Source organism: Felis catus, chromosome C2, assembly GCF_018350175.1.
Source record: "Felis catus isolate Fca126 chromosome C2, F.catus_Fca126_mat1.0, whole genome shotgun sequence".
Classification (NCBI taxonomy): domain Eukaryota; kingdom Metazoa; phylum Chordata; class Mammalia; order Carnivora; family Felidae; genus Felis; species Felis catus.
This window is the reverse complement of record NC_058376.1, coordinates 128,251,813-128,260,448: the sequence shown is the minus strand read 5'-3', so window position 1 is coordinate 128,260,448 and position 8,636 is coordinate 128,251,813. Positions and strand designations below refer to the sequence as shown.

The window sequence follows — 8,636 nt, the reverse complement described above, 5'->3', positions numbered from 1 at the left end:
GAGGAAATGCCTCAGACTATGGCTCTGCCCTGTCATAGGAAGCAAGTGGGGTGGGGGTGGGGTGGGTGCCTGTGCAAGGGGAGAGGCTGGGGATCCCTCCAACACTGCCCCGAGCGTCTTCTTGGTTTCAGTCAGCTGGGACTGTGCAAAGGGGCAGTGGTATGGCCCTCAGCTGAGTTGGGTCCTGGGAACCTGGCATTCCCGGCAGATGCTGAGCAGTGGCAGAGATGGGGGAGAATAGAGCTCAGTAGCACAGCACAGCCCACATTGCTTGACAGGTGACGGGGTCAGGGAACCCTGGGTAGCTGGTGCGTAATTCAAGGTCCAGGTGTCCCCTTCTTAAGCCTGAGGTAGAAGGCAGGCAGCAGTACTGACACAGGTACAGGTGAGGGCAGGGCCCAAAATGGGGCCCTGGGGCCTTCTAGCTTAGCCAGCCCAGCCCAATGGGAAACCAGGGCTGGGAGGGCCAGGCACCATGGGGATGGCTTGCAGACCAGGTCCAGTGCCTCGAGAAGCCAATGGGCTGCTAAAGGGGACTCCATTCTGGGTGAGGCCCATGGCCTGATGGTCATGCTTCCTCCCATGCCCCAGACTCTGGGTGAGCCTGGGCCTGATCCCACCATGGAATCTGCTGGGGTGGGTGCCCCCAGGGGTGGAGCTTCCCATGGGTGACTTGCCTTCCCAGGCCATGGCTACCACCCTCTGCCCTTCCCTAGGTCACTGTTGGGAGGTTGAGGCCAGACTGCCTGAGAAGTACCATGGTGTATAGTGCTGTGGGAGGCTAATAGGCTGGGTCTCCAGCTCCTCCTAAAATGCACAACTGCCCTTGCCATGCCTGCTTCCAGTCCTTCCTTGGTGCTCTCCGGGAGAGCAGGACAGCATTGGTCTCTGGCCTTGGCCTGGGAGGCCCTCTGGGATTTGGTCTCAATCCCCTTTCTCCAGCCTCCCTCTCACTCTTCCATTCCGGTGAATCACTTTCTGTTTCTATCTGCTTCAGTGCTTGGTACTTGGAGGCCACCCAGCACCCAGTAAGTCCTGCTCATCCTCCACTTGCTGCTCCAGGAGCAGGGTTTCTCATCTAGTTCCTTCCCGCAGCCCCACCCTCCTGCCTCCCCCTCCCCCCACCAGCTCAGGGCACTGCTGAGTGGGCTCAGACGTCACACTGTTTTTTTTTTTTTTTTTTTAATGTTCATTTGAGAGAAAGAGAGAGAGAGAGAGGGACAGAACAAGTTCGGGGGGCAGAGAAAGGTGGACAGAGGATCTGAAGTGGGCTCTGCACTGACAGCAGAGAGCCCAATGTGAGGCTTGAACTCACAAAGTGAGATCATGACCTGGGCCAAAGTTGGACGCTCAACTGACTGAGCCACCCAGGCACCCCAAAGACGTCACACTCTTAACCAGGTCACTGAGGATCCCATGGTAACAGCCCCTCCCCACCAACTCCCTTGTCAGCCTGCAGGCTCCCGCAGCATGCTCACCTGTCTGAGCATCAGGGCCACCTGGCTTGATAAGGAGTCAAGGAGTCAATGATTTCCCTGGCCTCTGTAAGTATGGGTTCCAGCCACCCCTGCTCCTGGGGTTTGCTGAGCACAGATGTGGGGCCTTGATCATCAGGGATGTTAGGGAGATGTCCCAGCCAGGACTGACATCTTTCATGTTGTCATATTAGGGCTCTTCTATGGGGGCCCAGGCCCCTGGGTCCCTATTTTCTGCCCTGAGCCCCCTCACCTGTGGATCCCCTATGCCCTGGCAGGGCTTCATCCCACAGGATCACCTCCCTGCATCCCTGTCCTCCCTTCTCTGGGTGTCTTCTGATGGGACACTGCTGGGCATCATCCTGGCCTCGCTCAATACTCTCCCCCTCCCAGAGCTTGTCCCCATCAACCTGTTCGGGTCTGAATCCACTGCATGTTCTGTCTCTCTTGTCTGAGAACCTGCCCTCCAGTCTCTGGGGCTGTGCTGCCCAGCACCTGCTGCTAGTTCTAAGTTTCTTGCGAGAGCTTTCGAGGCATCCCTTATTCATTCAGAACTCCCGCTCTCCACCTCTGCCCCATGCCAAACCTAGCTAGGTGAGAGCCGGGGCTGCAGTATGAACAACAGGCCTGTCCCCAGGGCCTCCTGCTGGGCAACAACTTACAGAATCAGACATACGTGTTACTGCAGGATGCTGAATGGGGTGTTGCAGGAGCTGGGTGGCCAAACGGGGTTTGGTGTGGCAGAGGGTCAGAGGATGTGTGAGTCCTCGCAGGCTCTGGCCATTTGATCTATGAGCTCCACCTGCCCATACTATGTCCTCCTGATGATGTTCACTGATCTTTGATGACAACTTTGGGTGCACGTGTCTGGACAGTCCCATTGCATTGAGCTGACCACCTATTCTTGTGACACCATCATGGGCTCCACATGGGCTGACCTCCTGGTTGCCCCTGGAGTGAAGGCTTTTTTGCTTGATATGCTGAGTTGCACTTAATGACTTCTTGGGCAAGGAAAGGCTCTGGTCCCCAGAAGAAGACCACCCCTCTGGTCCTGTGCAGCAGGGGCTCCTCCAGAAAGGTCCTCCCCTCTAGATTCTCTGCCTCCCTTCCATGTGAACCAAAGGGCTCACTTATTGTGGTTGAGGTTGAGCAGATATGTTTGTTGCCAGGCAGTGTGCTCTAGGCTTCTGTGGGAGCAGAGGGCATGGTACCTACAGCAAAGCTAGCCCACTGTGATGTGACTGCTGGTCAATGCCTGCTGCTGTGTGGGGTAAGCATGTACAGAGGGACTGGCCTGGGTCATCCTGGCAACAGGGCCAGGCATGAGAGTGCTGGAGGAGGCTGAGCTTGTCTGCACAGCTGAACTCCATTCTCACCTCCTGGCCACCTCCAAGCTGCAAGGTGGAAGCTGTAAGTGGAAACTGGGCAACCACTCTTAGACCCTGTGCATAGTCCTGCCAGCCCCTGACCTCACCTGGTACATCTCACATCAGCTAAGGATGACCCTGGAGGCACCCAGTTCCTCAGCAACTGCCCACTCCTGTCATGCTTTCAAGCCTGGTCCACCAGGCCCTTCTCATCTGACCCTGCTTCCTTCTCTACCTGAGCCCCAGTCCCAGGAAACACCTCTGTCTCCCAGTGTGTGTATGTCGGGGGGGGGGGGCGGTGGGGCTGTGTTGATCCACTTCCTGTGTCTTTATACATGCTGTTAAGGCTTTGTCTAAACTGTCCCCTATATTCTCCTCACCCTCCTCCATCACCAGGGAGACTCACCCACAGGCCTAAGGCCCAGGGTAGGCATCTCCTCCAAGCAAAATGGATCAGGCCTGCTCTGTGGCAGCCCCCATCACACAGTGTATTGTCTCCTGTATCCCCCAACTCCCAGACTGTGATCTCCCAGAGGAGAGGGTCCAGGTTTTCTCTGTTATATCTCCAGGGCTTGACAAATGGAATTGCTCAATAAACATTGGATAAATTAACTGTCTTAATCAAGATTCTTTTGGTTACAAGCTTAGACAAAAAGAAATCTTTTTGGGAAAATTCTCATAACTGTAGGAAGAGAAGTGTGTAGATGGGCCTCAGAGAGAACTAGAAACCAACAATGGACACAGCTCCAGGATTTGCTTCATTTCCTGTCCCTCTTCTACTTCTTCCCTGTGATGAGGGACATGCCCAGCAATGACTCCAGAACTTTCTGACTCCAAACTTTTGGGGGAACTAGGCCACCTCTACCTTCTCACATTAACCCCCCCACACACACCCACCCAAGGAAGAATGCTGAGTAGGTCAGCTTGAGACAGTCACCCATCCATGAACCATCCTCTAGGAGAAGAGCATCTAGGAAGATGCACATTCAGAACACATGGTTGAAGAAAAGTGAAGAGCAGATCCTAGGAGGAGGGGGCCTCTCTGAGCAAACGAAACAAAGTTAAACATTGCATGAGTGAATGAATGAAGAAACGAGTGAGGCAAGAGCAACACATGTCCTTGTAGATGATGTACAGCTTCTGAGATATTTGTAAATCATTCTTATCCACTCTTACAAAACCCTTATCACCCATACACCACATTTCACAGATGAGGAAAGAGGCTCAAAGCCACTCGGTAAATAAAAGCAGCCAGGATTCCACCTCCATATGGCATATGATATGTGTGCCCCTGGAGGCTTTCCTCCCCCATAAATGTGGGCAGCTAGTCCTCTCCTGGGCAGTCTCTGGAGAAAAGGGCAAGTGTTTGCCTGTGAGGGAGGGAAGAGACGACTCTGCCAAGGCTCGACTCCAGGCCCATTTCTGCACCACCTCTCTTGCTGGACACTCTTCTCTGGCCTCTTGTCAGCATCGCACATAAGGACATATAGCTGCTGCTTTGGGGATCTGAGATCATGCCTTGAGGTAGGGTTAGACTATGATTCCCAGGACTGATCATCTGAGGTTGTGATGAGCCATAGGACCCAGGGCGTGGGGGTCACTGTTCAGAAGCAGGAGAAGGTGAGAGGCCCTTGGCCTGGGATTTGGAGGGCAAGGGGGCTGCTCGGTTTTCACCTCCTACTCCCTCCCTGCACATGCATCAGGGGATGCTCTGCCTTTGTTCTAACACAGGGACTTTCTCCAGTGCATTCTCATCAGGGTTGCACTTGTTTCTTAAGGGCAAGGCCTGAATCTGTTCACCTTTTCTTCCCAGAACTTGGCACCTGCGGTAGGCTTTTTGAAAAATGGGTTCAGTAGCTCCTCCTGTCTCTCTATGCATGCCCCTTTGCAGTGCAACTCTGCTGCTTCTTCCACAAAGAGGTGAAGTTTATTTCCCCACCCCTGAACCTGGGCTTGCCTATGATGTGCTTTGACCACCAGGATGCAGCAGCCTAGACCTCAAGAGGTCCTGCAGCTTTTCATCTTGTCCTCTTAGAATCTGCCAAGCTGTGTGTGAACATGCTCAGTCTAGCCTGCCAGAGCATGAGAGACCACGTGGATAGATAAGTGCCATCCCCCTTGGGGTTCATTAGACTACTGCCAGCACCAAAAGCCAGCCATGAATAAGGTCATCTTGGACCTTCCAGCCCCAGCAGAGCCACTAGAAGACTGTAGTCACACCAATGACTCAGGTGCAACTAGCGGAAGAATCTCCCCACTGAGCCTCGCCTAAATTGGTGACCCTCAGAACTGTGACCTGATGAAATTGTTGCTGTTTTAAGTGGCTGAGTTTTGAGGTAGTGTGTTGCACACTAATAGATAATGGGCACAGGGAAGTTCCTAGTAGAATTATGTGTCACAAAAAGATATGTTCAAGTCTTAATTCCCCCGTCCCGTGAATGTGACCTTATTTGGAAATAGGGTCTTTGCTGGTACAATCAAGTTAAGGTGAGGTCATACTGGGTTAGAGTGGGCCCTAAATCCAGTGGCTGATGTCTTAATAAGAGAAAGAAGAGGGACATCTGGATATAGAGACACAGGGAAGAAGGCCATGTGATGACAGGGGCAGAGATTGGGGGTGGGGAGTGATACAGCTATAAACCAAGGAATGGCAAGTATTGCCAGGAGCCACCAGATGCTAAGAAGAAGCAAAAGAAGGATTTTCCCCTTCTGCCTTTGGAGGGAGCAGGGTGTGTCGACACCTTAATTTCACATTTCCAGCCTCCAGAACGAGAGAGTAAATGTCCATGGTTGTAAGCCACCCGGTTTGTGGCAATTTATTACAGCAGCCCTAGGAAATTAATACACCAGTTCGGAAGTTTTGCTCAGAGAGGGTGGGCTGGAAGGATGGAGACACTGAGAAGCAGAGGGGAGTTAGCCCACCTTCTTGCACATCCTCGGCACTGCCTGCCCCATCCTGTGCTCAGATTTGTGCATCTTCTGCCCAGATCTTGAGGTCTGGCTCCAGGGCTGCCAGGCATGACACTCAGGGCTTTCTTTGAAATGCAGATGTGGTTGTTATGTATGTGCCCACACACATTTTTTTTTCTGCACATGAAAGTAGTTTGTGAACCTTTAAATATACTTAGAAAATATAACTAAGTGAAAAGAAGAAAAGAAACATCACCCATAACTTTATCTTCTGGATACAACTATAGTCAACATTGGTTTGTAACTCACTAGCCTCTTCATGTATATGAATGTTGACATAACTATATGTACTGTTTTCTGCTCTGTGTTTTCCACTCAGAAATTATACATTGGACTTTTCTATGTCAATAACTACGGGTCTCTTTACTCAGTACGTGTTTACTGAATACTCATTGTGTGCCAGACATTTTACAGAGCCCCGGATGCAGTGATGAAAAGATAATGCAGTCACATTCCCTGTCCCTGTGAAGTTTATAGCCTAGCAAGGGACACAGGCATCAAGCAAATAATTTCACAAGCACTTTTTTGATTTTCTATTTTGCAACTATCTTAGACTTACTGAGGAGTTGCAAAAATGACACAGAGTTCTCATATACCCTTCACCCAGCTCCCCCAGACATTAACATCTCCCACAACTGTATTACCATCCTAAAAATCAAGAAATTAACATTGGTGCAATACTACTCAGGATGGACTTTCTTTTCCACTTGTATACATATTTTTTTCTGTTCCAAGATATAATCTAGTGTCTCATATTACATGTAGTTGTCATGTTTCCCTAGTCTCCTCCAATCTGTGACAGTTTATCAGTCTTTCATGACCTTGAGAGTTTTTTTTTTAATTTAAGTTTATTTATTTATTTATTTTGAGAGAGAGAGAGAGCATGCACCAGTGCATGTGCAAGGGGAGCAAGGGGGAGGGGCAGAGAGAGAGGGAGAGAGAGAATCCCAAGCAGGCTTCCTGCTATCAGTGCAGGGCCTGACAGGGGGCTTGATCTCACAAATCACGAGATCATGACCTGAGCTGAAATCAAGTTGGACACTTAACTGACTAAGCCTCCCAGGTGCCCCAGACCTTGAGATTTTTTTAAGACTCCTGGTCAGTTACCTTACAGAAGATCCCCTAATTTGGGCTTGTCTGATGTTTTCTCACAATTAGTTTGAGGTTATGTATTATCAGAAAGGATGCCACAGAGATGGCATGCCCTTCTCAGTGCATGATATCAGGAAACACGTGATGCCAATATGTTCTGTTACTGCAGGTGTTAATCTTGGTCACATAGCCTAAGATGAAATCTGCCAGATTTTGCTATTCTAAAGTTACTATTTTCCCTTTTGTCATTAATAAAAATTTGTTTTGGGGAGAATACTTTGAGACTGTGCAAATCTCATGTTTCCTTTTAAACTTTTGCCCACTAAGTTTAATATCTATGGGTGGATCTTGTCTGCAGAGATCTGCTGTTCTAATGGTCATTTTGTATTTCCTCATTACGTCTAAATTTAGTAAGTGGAATTCTTCTGTAGGGGAGAGTAGGCACAACTACTTCTGTGACATCAGTGAAGAGTTTTACAAGGATGAACTGACAACATAAAACAGAGTCCCCTAACCCAGTCTGGGGTAGTCCGGGAAGTCTTCCCTGAAGAAGTGACATTTAACATCATTCCTGCAGGATTAAAACCAATTAGCCTGGCAAAGGGTTAGGGTTATGGGGAGAATGTTTCAGGTATAGAGAATAGCATGAACAAGTGATCTACACCCAAATCCGAGAGTGACTGTATGAAACTGCACAGTTGGCTTTCTACAGGTAGAAACTTAACCACCTGCAGGGCTTCCTCATTTAAAGGGAGTGAGCAGCTGCTTCTTACTCTGGCCAGTTTTACCGAGTGGACGTGAGGGCCTAGAATTGCCAGGGTTTCTGGTGCTCAAGAGAAGCTGAACATCTGGGTTTGGTTTTTTCCCCATAAAATCTCTCCATCATTTACAAAAAAATTTTTTTAATGTTTATTTAGTTTTGAGTGACAGAGAGAGAGAGACAGAGCACTAGCAAAGGAAGGGCAGAGAGAGAGAGAGGGAGATACAGAATCCGAAGCAGGCTCCAGGCTCTGAGCTGTCAGCACAGAGCCCGACACGGGGTTCAAACACACAAACTGTGAGATTGTGACCCAAGCTGAAGTTGGACACCCAACCGACTGAGCCACCCAGGCACCCCAAAATCTCTCCATCTTTTTAATGTTGGCAAATAATCCCATTCTCCTTTAAAGCCAAACAAAACCTGTGAGCTGTCAGGGATTTTTTTTTAAGACTTTATTATTTTAGAGATGTCTTGGGTTCATAGCAAAACTGAGAAGAAAGTGTAGAGGTTTCTCGTAAACCTCCTGGCCCCACCCCCTGCATAATCCCCCTCTACAGGGGTACATAGGTTACAATTGGCGAACATATATTAACACATCACAAACACCCTAAGTTTACATTAGTGTTCAGTCTTGGTGATGTACATTCTGTGGGTTTTGATAAATGCATAATGACACATATCTACCATTACAGTATCATACAGAGTAGTTTCACCACCCTGAACATCCTATGTATTCTGCCAATGGATCCCTCCCTTCCTCCTTTGCCTCTAACCCCCAGCTGTCAGTTTTTCACCTGTGCATGGCTGAATCATATTTATTTATCTATCTCCTGTGGCTGAACCTTGAACTTATTTTCAAGTATTCAGTGTTCTAAACAATGCTATAAAGAACATTCTTTTTTTTTTTTTTTTTCCAACGTTTATTTTTTTTGGGGACAGAGAGAGACAGAGCATGAACGGGGAAGGGGCAGA

The 8,636-nt window shown here is 49.1% G+C and overlaps 1 long non-coding RNA gene across 2 annotated transcripts in view; it reads left to right on the top strand.

Moving 5' to 3' along the window:
* The first annotated feature begins 1,261 nt into the window (after positions 1-1,261).
* LOC109491496 overlaps positions 1,262-8,636 on the top strand; it is a 20,252-nt gene continuing 12,877 nt past the window's right edge. Inside the window, exon 1 of one of the 2 annotated variants that reach the window (XR_006585485.1) lies at positions 1,262-1,544. This is a non-coding gene — a long non-coding RNA (uncharacterized LOC109491496). Of the gene's footprint in view, positions 1,545-4,146; positions 4,367-8,636 lie in introns of those variants that run through there. The other variant, XR_002144882.2, reaches the window with a different exon arrangement.